Here is a 13,014-nt window from a genome sequence, read left to right as displayed (position 1 = left end):
ATTTGCACTTCGTTTTATGATTGTGATATTGTCGGTGGCAACTAGATTAAACTTCCTCATTGGTCATATCAAAGATCTCTTAGGAATGGTTTATTTGGGTTTCAAGTCTACTAGGTGTATATTGTGCATTGGTGAAGCTCACTCCCAGGGAACCACCCCCACGCAATTCCACTTTTGGTTTTTGTCATTCCACTTTTCGAATCTCAGCCAGCAAACCGAGAGAGCCAACAAGCAAATATCCAGGTGTTGAAAAATCTGAGCATGTCACCAAGAATCAAACATTAAGTGTGTGCCAAGAAAGAAGAAGTGCGCCCACGAAGAGAAATCATGAATATCAAATGCACAATGCATCCAATAAAGAGATGAACACATTTCCATATATACATTTTAAGAAATATTTTTGCGTTGGAACTTGGCAGGTTCATGCTTCTTCGTGAGACCAATATAAATGTACTGTTTCAACATCATTGGTGGCAGATTTATGCAACATATTTGATCGTTTAAGTTTAACAGATTTGCCTTTTCTTTTCCTACAAAGAAATTGCTCTTTATATGTGCTGTAGTTATTGGGATATTCTTTAGGAACTAGCAGACATGGAAATTTATATTTTTAAATCCCTAATTCTCCTCATCATTTGCAAATTGTTCATCTTCATCTATGCAAGAAGACGACTTAGCTTCAGAATGTTTGTAAGACAGAAAATGCAAATTTTAGCAAATATGGAGCTAATAATAAATGCCCTGTGGTGTCAGAACATTGTTTTCTTGGTTTCCTTTGAGCAATATCATTAGAGAGCCGTATATTCTTCAAATTGGTGAGGGACCTTCAGCCCAATGCATCAGTGGCTTCATGGGATTAGATGTTCCTCTTCCAATAGTGGCAGATTTATTCAACATATTTGATCATTGAAGTTTAACAGATTTGCCTTGCCATCACATTCATCTCCTCCAAATTCAACTGAATTTCTTAATGTTGTCTCATTTTCTTCATGCAATCCTTCGGGAAAGCTTCCTATTTCCACCACAATCTAAGTGAAGATGGAACGGTAGCATTAAGAATTTCTAAAGTGAGTTTGCCCTTATTTTCTTATCGTTTTTGGAAATAAATTGGGGTTTATTAACATATTCCTAATTATTCACTGCATATCTCTGTACACAAAGCAAGTTCGTTTGGAAGGGCATCAGTCTGAATACAAAGAGCAGTTTACCCTTATTTATTAACTGTTCAGTTAGGTTGGATAAAGAACCATCTAGAAGATGGAAGCAGAATATTGAAGAAACTAGTTTTGTTTGTAGATTTTGGGAAATCCTCTAAAGACCCAGGATTTGACATCGACTAGAGAGACAATTTATTTGATATGGTTTACAAACAAATATATGCTTCTGCTAGCATGGGAAGAGCAGGTGGAGGAGCCATGTTTTGGCAGCTGATGGAAAAAGGAATGAGCTCATATAGAGATGGTATGATATTGTCTTGTCTCAGAGTCCTTCCACAACATCTAACACCAATATGATGCATGTTCACTCAGGAGTATGCACAAAGACTTTATTTGTACAAATTAGTCCTCATGAAAATGACTGGGAGAAACTCTGTGCTTACTAAACTTTTCCAATAGAGTTCAAGGATTAGAGCTTGGTCCTACTCGGAGGTAGCAAGATGTAAGTTTTCACTATAGCATGGTCCTTGCCTTTTCTTGATATTTTTCTGACTTTCAAAAATTGTCAAAAAAACATTAATTAATGTTATATGCTATTGCCTTACAGTGTTTCCATTGCAACATCTGGTGCAATTGAATTAATTAAATTGTAAAATGATGTATAATGATGATTGAATAATGTTACAAATTTAAGTTACAACTCAAATTTCCAAGGCCAAAACCCTCAAGAAGTGCCAAGTTGTGTTCATGACTGCACAGGATGAAAGACTCAGAATAACATCTGAAATTCTTAATAGTATGAAAATAATCAAACTACAAGCATGGGAAGAAAAATTTAAAGAGCTGATAGAAAATCTCCGAGCTGTGGAGTTCAAATGGTTGTCTTCAGCACAATTTAATAGAACATATGGTACCATACTCTATTGGATGTCACCCATCATTACTACATCTATAGTTTTTGCCGGGTGTCCTATCATAAGGGATCCACCGTTAACTGCCACAACCATATTTACAGTGCTTGCAACATTCCGTGTGATACAAGATCTAGTGAGAATGCTACCTGAAGTTTTGGCTATATTAATTCAGGTTAAAGTCTCCTTAGATCGTTTTGGACAAGTTCTTACAATATGATGAGCTGAGACCAGATTCTGTTGTGAGGAAAGCACTTGCCGGATCCTAGTATACCATCGAAATTCATCAAGCCATACTCAGCTGGGATCCAGAATCTTCATTGACAAAGCCAACATTTGAAGGGAATAAATCTGCACATTAAAACTGGAGAAAAGGTAGCAATTTGTGGCTCAGTGGGATCAGGGAAATCTGCTCTGCTATATACAATTCTTGGAGAAATCCCAAAAATTTCAGATGTAAGTTGAGCATTAACTACTCTTCTTGAGCAAAAGTAACCATTTCATAGTTCAACAAGATTGTAGATGCAACTTTTTTGCTTTCTATATACATAAATTCTTCCATAAACTTTTTGATTGGACTACGTGCAGGTTGAAGTATATGGCAATGTTGCCTACGTGACACAAACAACTTGGATTCAGAGTGGTACTATCAGAGATAACATACTCTATGGGAAACCAATAAACAAAATTCAATACAAGAAGGAAATAAAAGCTTGTGCATTAGACAAGGATATATAGAGTTTTGCTCATGGAGATATGACTGAGATTGGGGAGAGAGATTGAATATGAGTGGAGGACAAAAATAGAGGATTCAGTTGGCTAGAGTAGTGTATAACGATGTTGACATTTATTTATTGGATGATCCCTTCAGTGCAGTCGATGCTCATACAGCGTCAACTCTATCAAATAAGGAGGAGACATTACATAAGAGAGACTCCAAGACTTGCTAATATTGCTTATCGTAGTATGAAAAATCTGGTTTACCTCTGTATCAGATCTGTAAATATCTTTGAATGAGATCCAGACATATTAATGTGAAAATTTCTGTGCATATTAAATATAAAAGATTTGAGTTTTGGGTTATGAAAGCTATAGATTGAGAACTACATGGATCGCTTGATAGGATGGCTGGTTTGATTTGTATATCAGGATTGCTAGCTTATTTGTGGTGGTAGTGTGAGATCAATTGGGAATTGCTACTCGTTTCATACTTCAAGAGGGAAATGAATTTCCCAATGATGGTGGTGATGAAGGAACCCAGCGAAAGCATAGAGAATAGCATAGTTGATTGGATAAAAAATCAATTGTGTAAATACAAATAACACACCCTACAAAATGATGTCTACTTGAATATTGATCAATATGAATGATTTTCCTTTCACAATTCTTGTGTTTTGATTCTTTATGAATAGGAATTGATTCATTCAACTAAAATTGGTATTGTTGATTTTGATGGTACTTCTGTTCTCCAGCTTGATGATTGGGTGCTGTGCCGAATTTACAAGAAAAATGGTCATTCTTAGAGAGTACAAGGGGTAGAACGAGATGAATCACCAAGTGCAGATGAAGTGATGGCTTCTTTGCTTGATATTTATCAGCAAAACAAACTGCAACTGCCCAACATTGCCTCTTTTAGTGGGTTGTTGGAGAGTGACGATCCTTTCATAGATGGTTTTTTAAATGATGAAGCCATGGATGGCAATGGAAACAGCAGCAGACTACTTCAAGTCCAGTTCTCCAACCTCTCTCACAACAATTTCAGCAATAACAATGACAACAATAGCGATTTCCGTTATGAAGTTGTTCCAAAACAAGAAGAATTAGCAGTGGAGAATGACAACAAATTCAATTCTCTCAAGAGGACCCTCTCCTTAGCATATGGGCACGATGAAACCAAACTTGCAAAGAGATTCAACAACATGCAGAACAACTATAGCTACAACGTCAACATTAATGTTTCAGCCTTGCTTAATTCAATGCAGCCCAATCAAACTTTCCAACAACAAAACTTCCTAAGCGCATTGCGTCATAAGGAATATATCCTGGTAGGGATTTAGTTCATCACAATGTGACATGGTTTAAGGTCTTCATATTTCTAGGCAAATACATTAGGATGTTGTTTGAAAAGATTAACATGCCTCTCCTTAAAATTTTGTATATCGATATGGATACCCAGTTGTTGTTCGCGTGAATTCATTTGTTTAACTTCACCTTCAACTAGGCAATATTTAAGGTATCTAAACAAGTTCAATGGATATGTATGACTACTTTTATTCCATTTCATAGGCACTTTAACCCCCGAATAGGGTTTTTGGCATGACTTCCTCAATTCAAATTCATTATCATCGACCCTTGCTTTCAAAAATCCCATTCACATTTCAATATTCTTCCACACACTATGCCTTACAGAGTTTCCTTTGCAACATTAGGTGCAAATGCTAGTATTTTATGTTCCAGTGGAATTGTTGAAACTATGTAGACCACTTATGATGTCAATTGTTCTACAACTTCCCTTGTCTCAGTAAACTGAAGAGGTTGGTGATCTACGTGGATGACCATCTTCTTCACCAGAATGTAATGTATCCATTGTAGGCACACCTTCAAAATGGAATACATCTCTTTATCGTAGGTGGGGTATTTATGAATTTTATTGAAAAGTGTCTCATTGTGGTAGGCCACTAGATGCCCCTATTGGGAGAGAAATGCACCAATAGCTTATTTAGAGGCATTTATCTCAATTTCAAATGGTTGTTGCATGTCTGGAAATGTGAGTACAGGTGCAAAGTAGAGACGGTGCTTTAGCTCAATGAACACCTTTTATTGGGACTTAGACTAGAAAACTTTGCTTTTGCTCCACCCTTGGTAACCTAACTCAAAGGCCAAGTGATATGATAGAATACCAACATAAACCTTCGATAAAAATTAGCAAGGCCAACTGTCACACGGAATAAGTCGATCTTGTGGACAAGATAGACCTTCCTAGAATCTAAAGAAGACCTAATGACAAGCAAACCAACCAGACACTATCTTTCTCTAAATATGCTTTGATAAACAAATAGCAAACAAGTGTTTTTAGGGCCTACCTTAGGTCCAATGAAAGCTTGTGGATGCCCTCGCTCCTTTGATCCAAGTGAGCTCCTTTTCGCGAATCTGCAAACACAAACAAGGCAAACAAATTAAATAGCACCTGAAAAGCCAATTGCATAAAACATATTTAACATGAAAGTCAAGGAGTCCATGAAACAAATAACATAAGATACTTGTTGAGAAAAATGAGTTTGATTGTATTAATCCAAAAGAAGAAGAACTTTACAACCTTTGCCTTGACACTGTACAAGCTCCTCCCAGGGTCCAGCAAGAAGTCTCCTCTACTTTGACAAGTTTCACTCACTCCCCAATGAAGCCAAAAAGATGTGTGATCTCTCCTCTTAAGCTCAACTAGGAAGTCTTGATTTCACCAGCATTTACCCTAAAAAATGTTCAGCTTCTAACCTCCCTAGCAACTAGCCCAATGCCTGTATTTATAGTGCAATGGAGGGAGGTTACTAGGTCCTCCTTCAAAGGGATAAAGCCCTCCTTCAAAGGGATAGCTCCTCTCATCAAGCGATTAGCTCCTTCTCTTTTGGGATGCATGAACCACCTTAGAGCGAACAATACACGTCAAAATTCCTTCTAGAAACCTTTAGAATTAACCCAAAGTGAGTTTTTTAAGATAAAACTTGCGCCTTTTGACTTTCACAGGGGTACGCACCTACACCGTTAGGGACAGAGCGGGCAGGTCCGCAGTTTTTGTACACAGAAGGTGCGGGACCGCAGGTGACCATGAGAGAAAGTGCGGAACCAAAGTTACATTGATTTTTAATGTCTTTCTCTCATTTCCAAAGCTTGATTTGAAGAGCTGAGGTCTGAGACTTGCTTAGGAGGACAGTACAAGTGATGATAGACCCATACTGACTGCAAATAATCATGGTGACGATATTTTTGTGTAACAGATTGCCCCCTAAAGTGCGAAGTCTGTAGTAGATGAGGATTTCTTATCATTTAGGAAGAGTGAAGTACTTTATCATTTCGAGGATCATCTTGTGGAGAACCCGGTTGGAACCTGTAAAAACATTCAATGCAAAATATATATATGAGATCATATCATCGCTGAGGTAGGCATTCCCATGCTCAGATCAAAACTGACTAGAAAAACTAACTATTGCTCTGATACAGGAATGATCTTGTAAAACATCACAAGTATAGACTCATGTGGACACAGTATGGATGCAACCATCTGTTTATGAATAGTCCATTATATAATGAATACAAAATTCCTCGCAGCCTGGATTGTGGAAACTAGATCCAGGGTCTTCATTTCTACTTTATGAAATAGTACGATTCTATCCATGTCAATGAATGTGTTGATGTCGAACATGGTAGAAACCACTTGATTACCAGTCAATGATGTAAACTGTTAACAAGTGTGAGAGAAACCACGAATGATGTCAATGGCTCTCAAAGTACCCAGTACAATCCATGAGATGCGAATAAATGTGTTGATGTTGAACATGTCACGGAATCCTTTGATCGAAAGTCAATGATGTAAACTGTCGTCAAAGGCGAGAAACCTGCCATTGAGGCATGCAGACTTCAAGGTATTGACGATTCCTAGATTATCTTTCTAGATAATGAGTTGATGTCGATAGAAAGCGATCCATCGTAGGCAAGCCCACAACACGAAATCATAGATCAAGTTGAAGAAATTTAGTTGCAAGGACTGACTCAGGGATGGTCAAGATGGATGACAGATATTTTGCAGATGAATGGCTTATTGGAAGTGACCTCTTGAACACATAATGACATGACAGATGGCTTGGTGATGATTGACCCAAAGTTAATACCCAGAAACCGGCTGAAGACTTTCAATGTGGTTTGATCAACTATTAGGCAAAGGATTTCCCAACCCAGGTGAATGAAAGTGTCGTGTTCAAGAGTGGTTACAAAGTATGACAAACAGGCTCATTTTTCTCTCTTTTCCCCCACCATTTCTGGCAAGTACCTCTTTATTTTTGACAAGCTTGAGGAGGATAACATTTGCTTGATTATAAGCTCATCCTTCGGATGAGTCCAACTTAGTTTAAATTTGAACCCTAAGAAGGAGTGGTTCGTTCCCGTTTGTAATTGAACAGGTCCTTTACTGTGAAATTTTAACGAGTCCAGTATAGGAGAAACTCGGCGTTTTTCAATTTTAGAGAGTCTGAAAAAACTTAAGAAGACTCCAGGGTTGACCTTTTTCGTAAATTTGTGTCTCCCAAGCCTGAAAAAGTATAAAATAATACTTGAGAGAACCGCTTGATCTTTTACGACCAAGGAGTACTTTTCGTCATTAGTGCCTTTGACCCAAAAAAGTAAAAAAGCGATCAATGACACGTCGTTTTATGACCGATATCGAATTTGAAACGACAAAAATCCGGCAATCTTTTCATGTTTTTTACAGTCGGAAAAGAGCTGTAAGTGGACCGTCTTTTAATTCCATTTTAACGAGTTTAAAAGAAACACTCAACAATCTTTTCATGTTTTAGGAGTCAAAAAAGAGCTTAAAGATGACTCTACATGTTTTTTCGTCGAAAATGATAGATTTCGCCTGAATAATCCTTTATTCTGCACAAGAACACGAACATTACTCATACCTGTTTGAAATGGATAAAAATGTCGCAAAATACCTTTTCAAAGTGAAACATAAACAAATTTGCAATTTATTTACTCAAAAAACTTATAAAGAGGGCCTTTGTCAATTCATTTTTACCATTTGAGTTTGGGTGAGAAAATAGTGCTTTTGCTCAGAAAACTTTCCGTGAAGATTGCGGAAAATCCAACCGTTGGAATCGAACGCCGTCTTCTCCAGGTAATCCACATCATCCCACTCTTCATTTTTAACCGTTTAATTTTTTGTTTTAGTCCTTTATTTCATTTTTGGGAGGGTTTTTAGGCGCAAAACCTGCACGCGGGGGCCCGCAGGTTTACCATTGCGGGCCTGCGGACCCCGACTTTTTCTCCATTGGGAAAAAGCTCGGGGTCCGCACCTTCCATGTAGACACAGTGCGGTCCCATGCACTGTGTCTAACCTGGAGGGTGCGGTCCCCGCCGCAAGGGTTTTGAACCCAAAAATTCTAAAAAATGGACCATATAAAATATTTTATAGCATTTTAATTTGTCTTTATGCTTGATGCAAAGAGTACATCATGCTAGATTGGCGTGAACGAGAGCATGAGGACGTGGATGCCGCCGCATGGAATCATCAGCCTTCACTTGATGCTTTGAGGGCGTGCGAATTGTACAAATACTGGGCCATTCCTGGCATGAGGGCTCAGGTGGATTTCTTATAGTGGCTGGTTGACAGATGGAGCATACAGGACCAGTGCTTCTTCATTGGTGGCCACTAGCTTGAAATCGAGCCGGCGGACATATATTTCTTGACTGGTTTGCCTAAGAGAGGTGAAGACTTGACTTTGTTTGGGGCTAGGCCAGGTGGCCAGTCTGTCGATAGCCTCAGGCTAGAGTACTGCAACAGCCAGGCTAGAGACAAAGGGATAGACATAAAGACCATATCCCGTCCTGAGCTCATGGTGATTCCGTTCACTGTCACTAGACTTTGCGGAGCTGCCGCATTACATATTGCCACCGGATCCCAGATGCGTATGGTAGTTGATTGCTTTCGAGGCACCATCTTCAACTGGTGCGATGTCGTGTTGGCCAATCTGAAAGGCCAACTGACCAGGGCCAAAAACAGACAACTAAAGACCTTTGGTTATGGGGCTTTAGTTGTGAGTTTTGGCCTAGAGAGGGTTCCTATGCTGATCCCACAGCACCTTACTGTTGGAGCTGGGCTTCCTCGAGAGCCCAAACTGATGCGATGGGTCGCAGTCATGGCCCATCACTCGGACGAGAGGACAGAGGTTGCTCGATTCAAACCTGAGTATTCCAATGGTTGGAAAACTAGGTCTTTTCCATTCAGGACTTCCCTTACGCTGGGATAGATTTTCGTGGTGACCCAGACATGGTTCTTCCACCAGGAGAGCAGTGGGACGAGTCAGGTAAAATCCTTTTCAACATTTTTCCTATTTTATTTTTTTGTTATTTTTTCATCGTCTCAAAACTGATAGTAAAAATTTCAAATGCAGATGTGGGTCCACAGCGACCAACCGCTCTTCGGCCTTACGAGAGGAGGCAACCAGTTGTACTCGCGCCAGCCCCACAGGACGAATCAACAGAGGTTTTGGCCGAGTTGGAGGGTCATCTCGAGCGCTTGACAGGAGATATTCCTAAGACCACTATAGACGACATTCCTCGTCGACTTCAGGGCTATGTGATTGGAGTCCCGGGACCTTTTAGGAGGTTCCTTTGCAAGGTGGCCCGTGCAGTGGTTTCTTATAGAGATCATCACCAGTGATAGGGTAATCGCCTATTGTGGGCACATGTGACATTTTTGTTTTTTGTACTTATCATTTTTGCCGATCATAAGGTGTTTTTCAACCTATGATCGAGGACGATGTATTTTTTGACACACTCCTATATATATATATCACTATTACCGGCTTATCTTGTAAATCATGTTATGGAATGGTTTTAAATTTACATGTATGATTATTGCAAATGTCTATTTAACATTCGAGAAGCAATTGCATCTGCTAATGTATTTAAAGACCTTGGAATATGTTGATATTCAATATAATCAAATTCACGTTCCAAGAGACACACTCTCAAAAATAATCTTAATAACACTGGATTTCTAATGTAATACACTCTATTAAGCTGTAATACAACGAGTTCAGAATCTAACCTCACTATCAAACTCCGAATCCCAAATGAAATAGATTCAGATAATAACTCAATCACTGCACTATACTCGGCAATGTTGTTCGTTGTTTGACCGAGGCTTACCCCATGCATAGATACTAACTCGTCAGAGGGCGAAGAGATAACCCAAGCTGTGGAAGAGATGTTCCGTGTATTACGACAAGCACCATCAGCGAAACCAATGTATGTTTGGAGAGGCATCGACATCTGCGATATCAAGAGTAAAACCAAGATAAGCAGGAAAAATGACGAAAAAAGACACTCTCTAAGCCAAGCACACTTTTTAAACTAAAACACACCAGCTAAAAAGAGAAAACTATCCTAACTAAATCTCCATACCCATTCTTTTTAAGCATAATACCTCTTCAAGTAAAGGCCATTTCTGGGTTTACCTAAAGAGTCCCCATCAAAGTCTACCAATTCATAAGCCCCTTTGGCTAGCTTTCGCTTTACAACATAGGGACCATGCCACATAGGAACGAATTTTCCAGCGCCTAATTTATCGTTAGCTTGATCATAAACTAAGACTAGATCTCCTTCCGAAAAATTTCGAGGGGTCACATTTCGATCATACTGAGCTTTCATGCGTTTTGCGTGAGTCTCGATTGCCAATGCAGCATCACGTCGATTCTCATCTAATTGAGCCAAGTATAACAAACGCTTTTCCTCTTCGGAAGTGGCTGGAAGTAACTCGATGGCCATTTGCAGTGACGGGATTTCGCATTCAATGGGTAACACGGCTTCCAAACCATAGACTAGTTGGAAAGGAGTGAACCTTGTTGATGTTTTTACTGAAGTTCGGTATGCCCAAAGCGCTGAAAATAGCATGTTGTGCCAATTTGACCGATGAATCCCAATGATTCGTCGGATCATGATAACTAAAACTTTGTTGATGGACTCAACCAGACCATTCGCTTGTGGATAATAAGGGGTTGAACTATCGTGACGCAAACCAAGCTGGCCTGTAAGTTCGGTCATCATAATGTTTCGAAAATGATGTCCGTGGTCAGTGATTATCGCTTGTGGGACACCAAACCTAGCAATTATATGATTGAACACCAAAATTGCAGCTGTCTTGCCGTTTGCCTCGAATGTAGGCATCACCTCGGCCCACTTAGTAAAATAATCTACCGCAAGGATGATATACGCATGCCCCCCGGCCGAGTGAGGGTTAAATGTAATAAAATTGATACCCCATTTGGAAAAAGGACCAACGGAAATTATAGGGTGGAGAGGAGTAGGTGGAGCGCGCATCTTACGATAAAAAATCTGGCAGTTGTGGCATTTTCGGACCGCCATAATACAATCTTTAAATAAAGACAGTCAGAAGTAGCCAGCGCGCAATATCTTTTGGGCTGTGGAAAACCCAAACATATGACCGCCACATGCTCCAGAGTGACAATCATTTAGAACCCTTTCAGCTTCCTCGTGAGTTAAGCAACGTCGAAAAACATAATCTGCCCCACGGCGAAAAGAGTATCTCCAATAATCCTGAATTGTTGGGACTGGAATCGAATTTTTCGACGTTCTGACCTTGAAATATCTGGCCGAAAGGATTGGGTCTGGAGATAAACGATGATATCCCCATACCACAGATCTAAAGTGCTGATTAAAAACAAGGATTTGTCCGCAATGGGCTCCTCCGCCACAGTTTCTGTGTCAGCATGCGGGAAGTCACACATTAACTCCGCAAAAACTAAAGATTTCTTAGACTTGGATTTCTCAAATTCCAAGTCGAACTCTTGCAGGATAATGATCCATTTAGAGTACTTGCCCCCTAGCAATTGCTTGGTCAAAATGTAGATCATAGGGTTGCAATTCGAAATTACTGTAGTTTTACATAGTAGAATGTAGTGACGAAAACGTTGGATAGCTTGAACGGCTGCCAATGCCAATTTCTCCACATGTGAGTATTTTAGCTCAGTTGGATTTAAAGTTCGACTAAGGTAATATATAACATGTTCAGTTCCTGATTCATCTTCCTGAACTAAGATCATTCCAATGGTGGAATGAGAAGCGGCGAGATACAAGAAGTAATCCTGGTTGCAGTTGGGAGGATGCAACAACGGTGCATGGGTCAACGCGTGTTTGAGTGCATCAAAAAATTTCTGAGCTATCTCATCCCAATAGAATGGAGTATTCTGTTTCAACAACCGGGTAAAACCCTTTGTAACCTCAGCGTAGTTAGGAATGAATCATCGTAAAAAGTTTACTTTCCCCTGCAAACTTTGGAGTTGGCAAAGACTCGAAGGAGGAGGCAATTTGATGATAGCTTCGACCTTTGAAGGATCAACGCGAATGCCGGTTTTCGAAACTAGAAACCCCAGCAATCGACCCGTTTCTATACAGAAGACACATTTGTGTGGGTTCAACCGAATACGATAATGCCTACACCTCATAAAGATTGCTCGTAAATGGACGAGGTGATCAGCTCGATGTAATGAATGAGCAGGCAAGTCATCGAGATAGGGTTGCACAATGTGCTTGATGTCATGAAACGTATAAGACATCGCCCTTTCCTTTTCCTCCAAACCGGAAAAGTTCCCAGTAAACCGGCATCTTTAACTAATCCTACTCCAACATCCTTATATGGGATAGTCGTTTTACCAACATGTTGAATACTCTCCGAAGAGACTGGGTTAGATGAAAAGTAAGCCAGCTGGTCTATTGTAATGATCTTTCCATTGTGTGGAAACTTTATTACTCGAAAGACCGATGAAACGACCGCTGTCATAGCGTAAGACCAACTTCGACCCAAGAGAAGGTTGTAATCTAGAGGGGCATCAACCACCTCCACATCTAGACTAACGGTTTTTCCTTCAACCCCTATAGGCAAATCCTGTAGAATGCCAAAAGGATGAAACCCATGGCCATCAAAGGCCTTTAGAATTGTCGGGGATTGATTTAGAGAAGGAGAACCAAGCGATCTCCAACACTGTATCGACATAATAAACGTTGAGGCTCCCTCATCAATTACAGTCCGATGAATAGGTCTGTTTTTGACTATCACTGGAATCTGGAAAGCCATTTGATGAGGCAAACGCGGTGTACTATTTTCTAGATCGAAAATTATTAGGTTCGGGTCCTGAACATCAATAGCTCCTATA

Source organism: Pinus tabuliformis, chromosome 9 (genome assembly GCF_031772625.1).
Source record: "Pinus tabuliformis cultivar Carrire ecotype Pingquan chromosome 9, CPIR1, whole genome shotgun sequence".
In the NCBI taxonomy this organism is placed as follows: Eukaryota; Viridiplantae; Streptophyta; class Pinopsida; order Pinales; family Pinaceae; genus Pinus; species Pinus tabuliformis.
Note: the sequence above shows the minus strand (reverse complement) of the source record.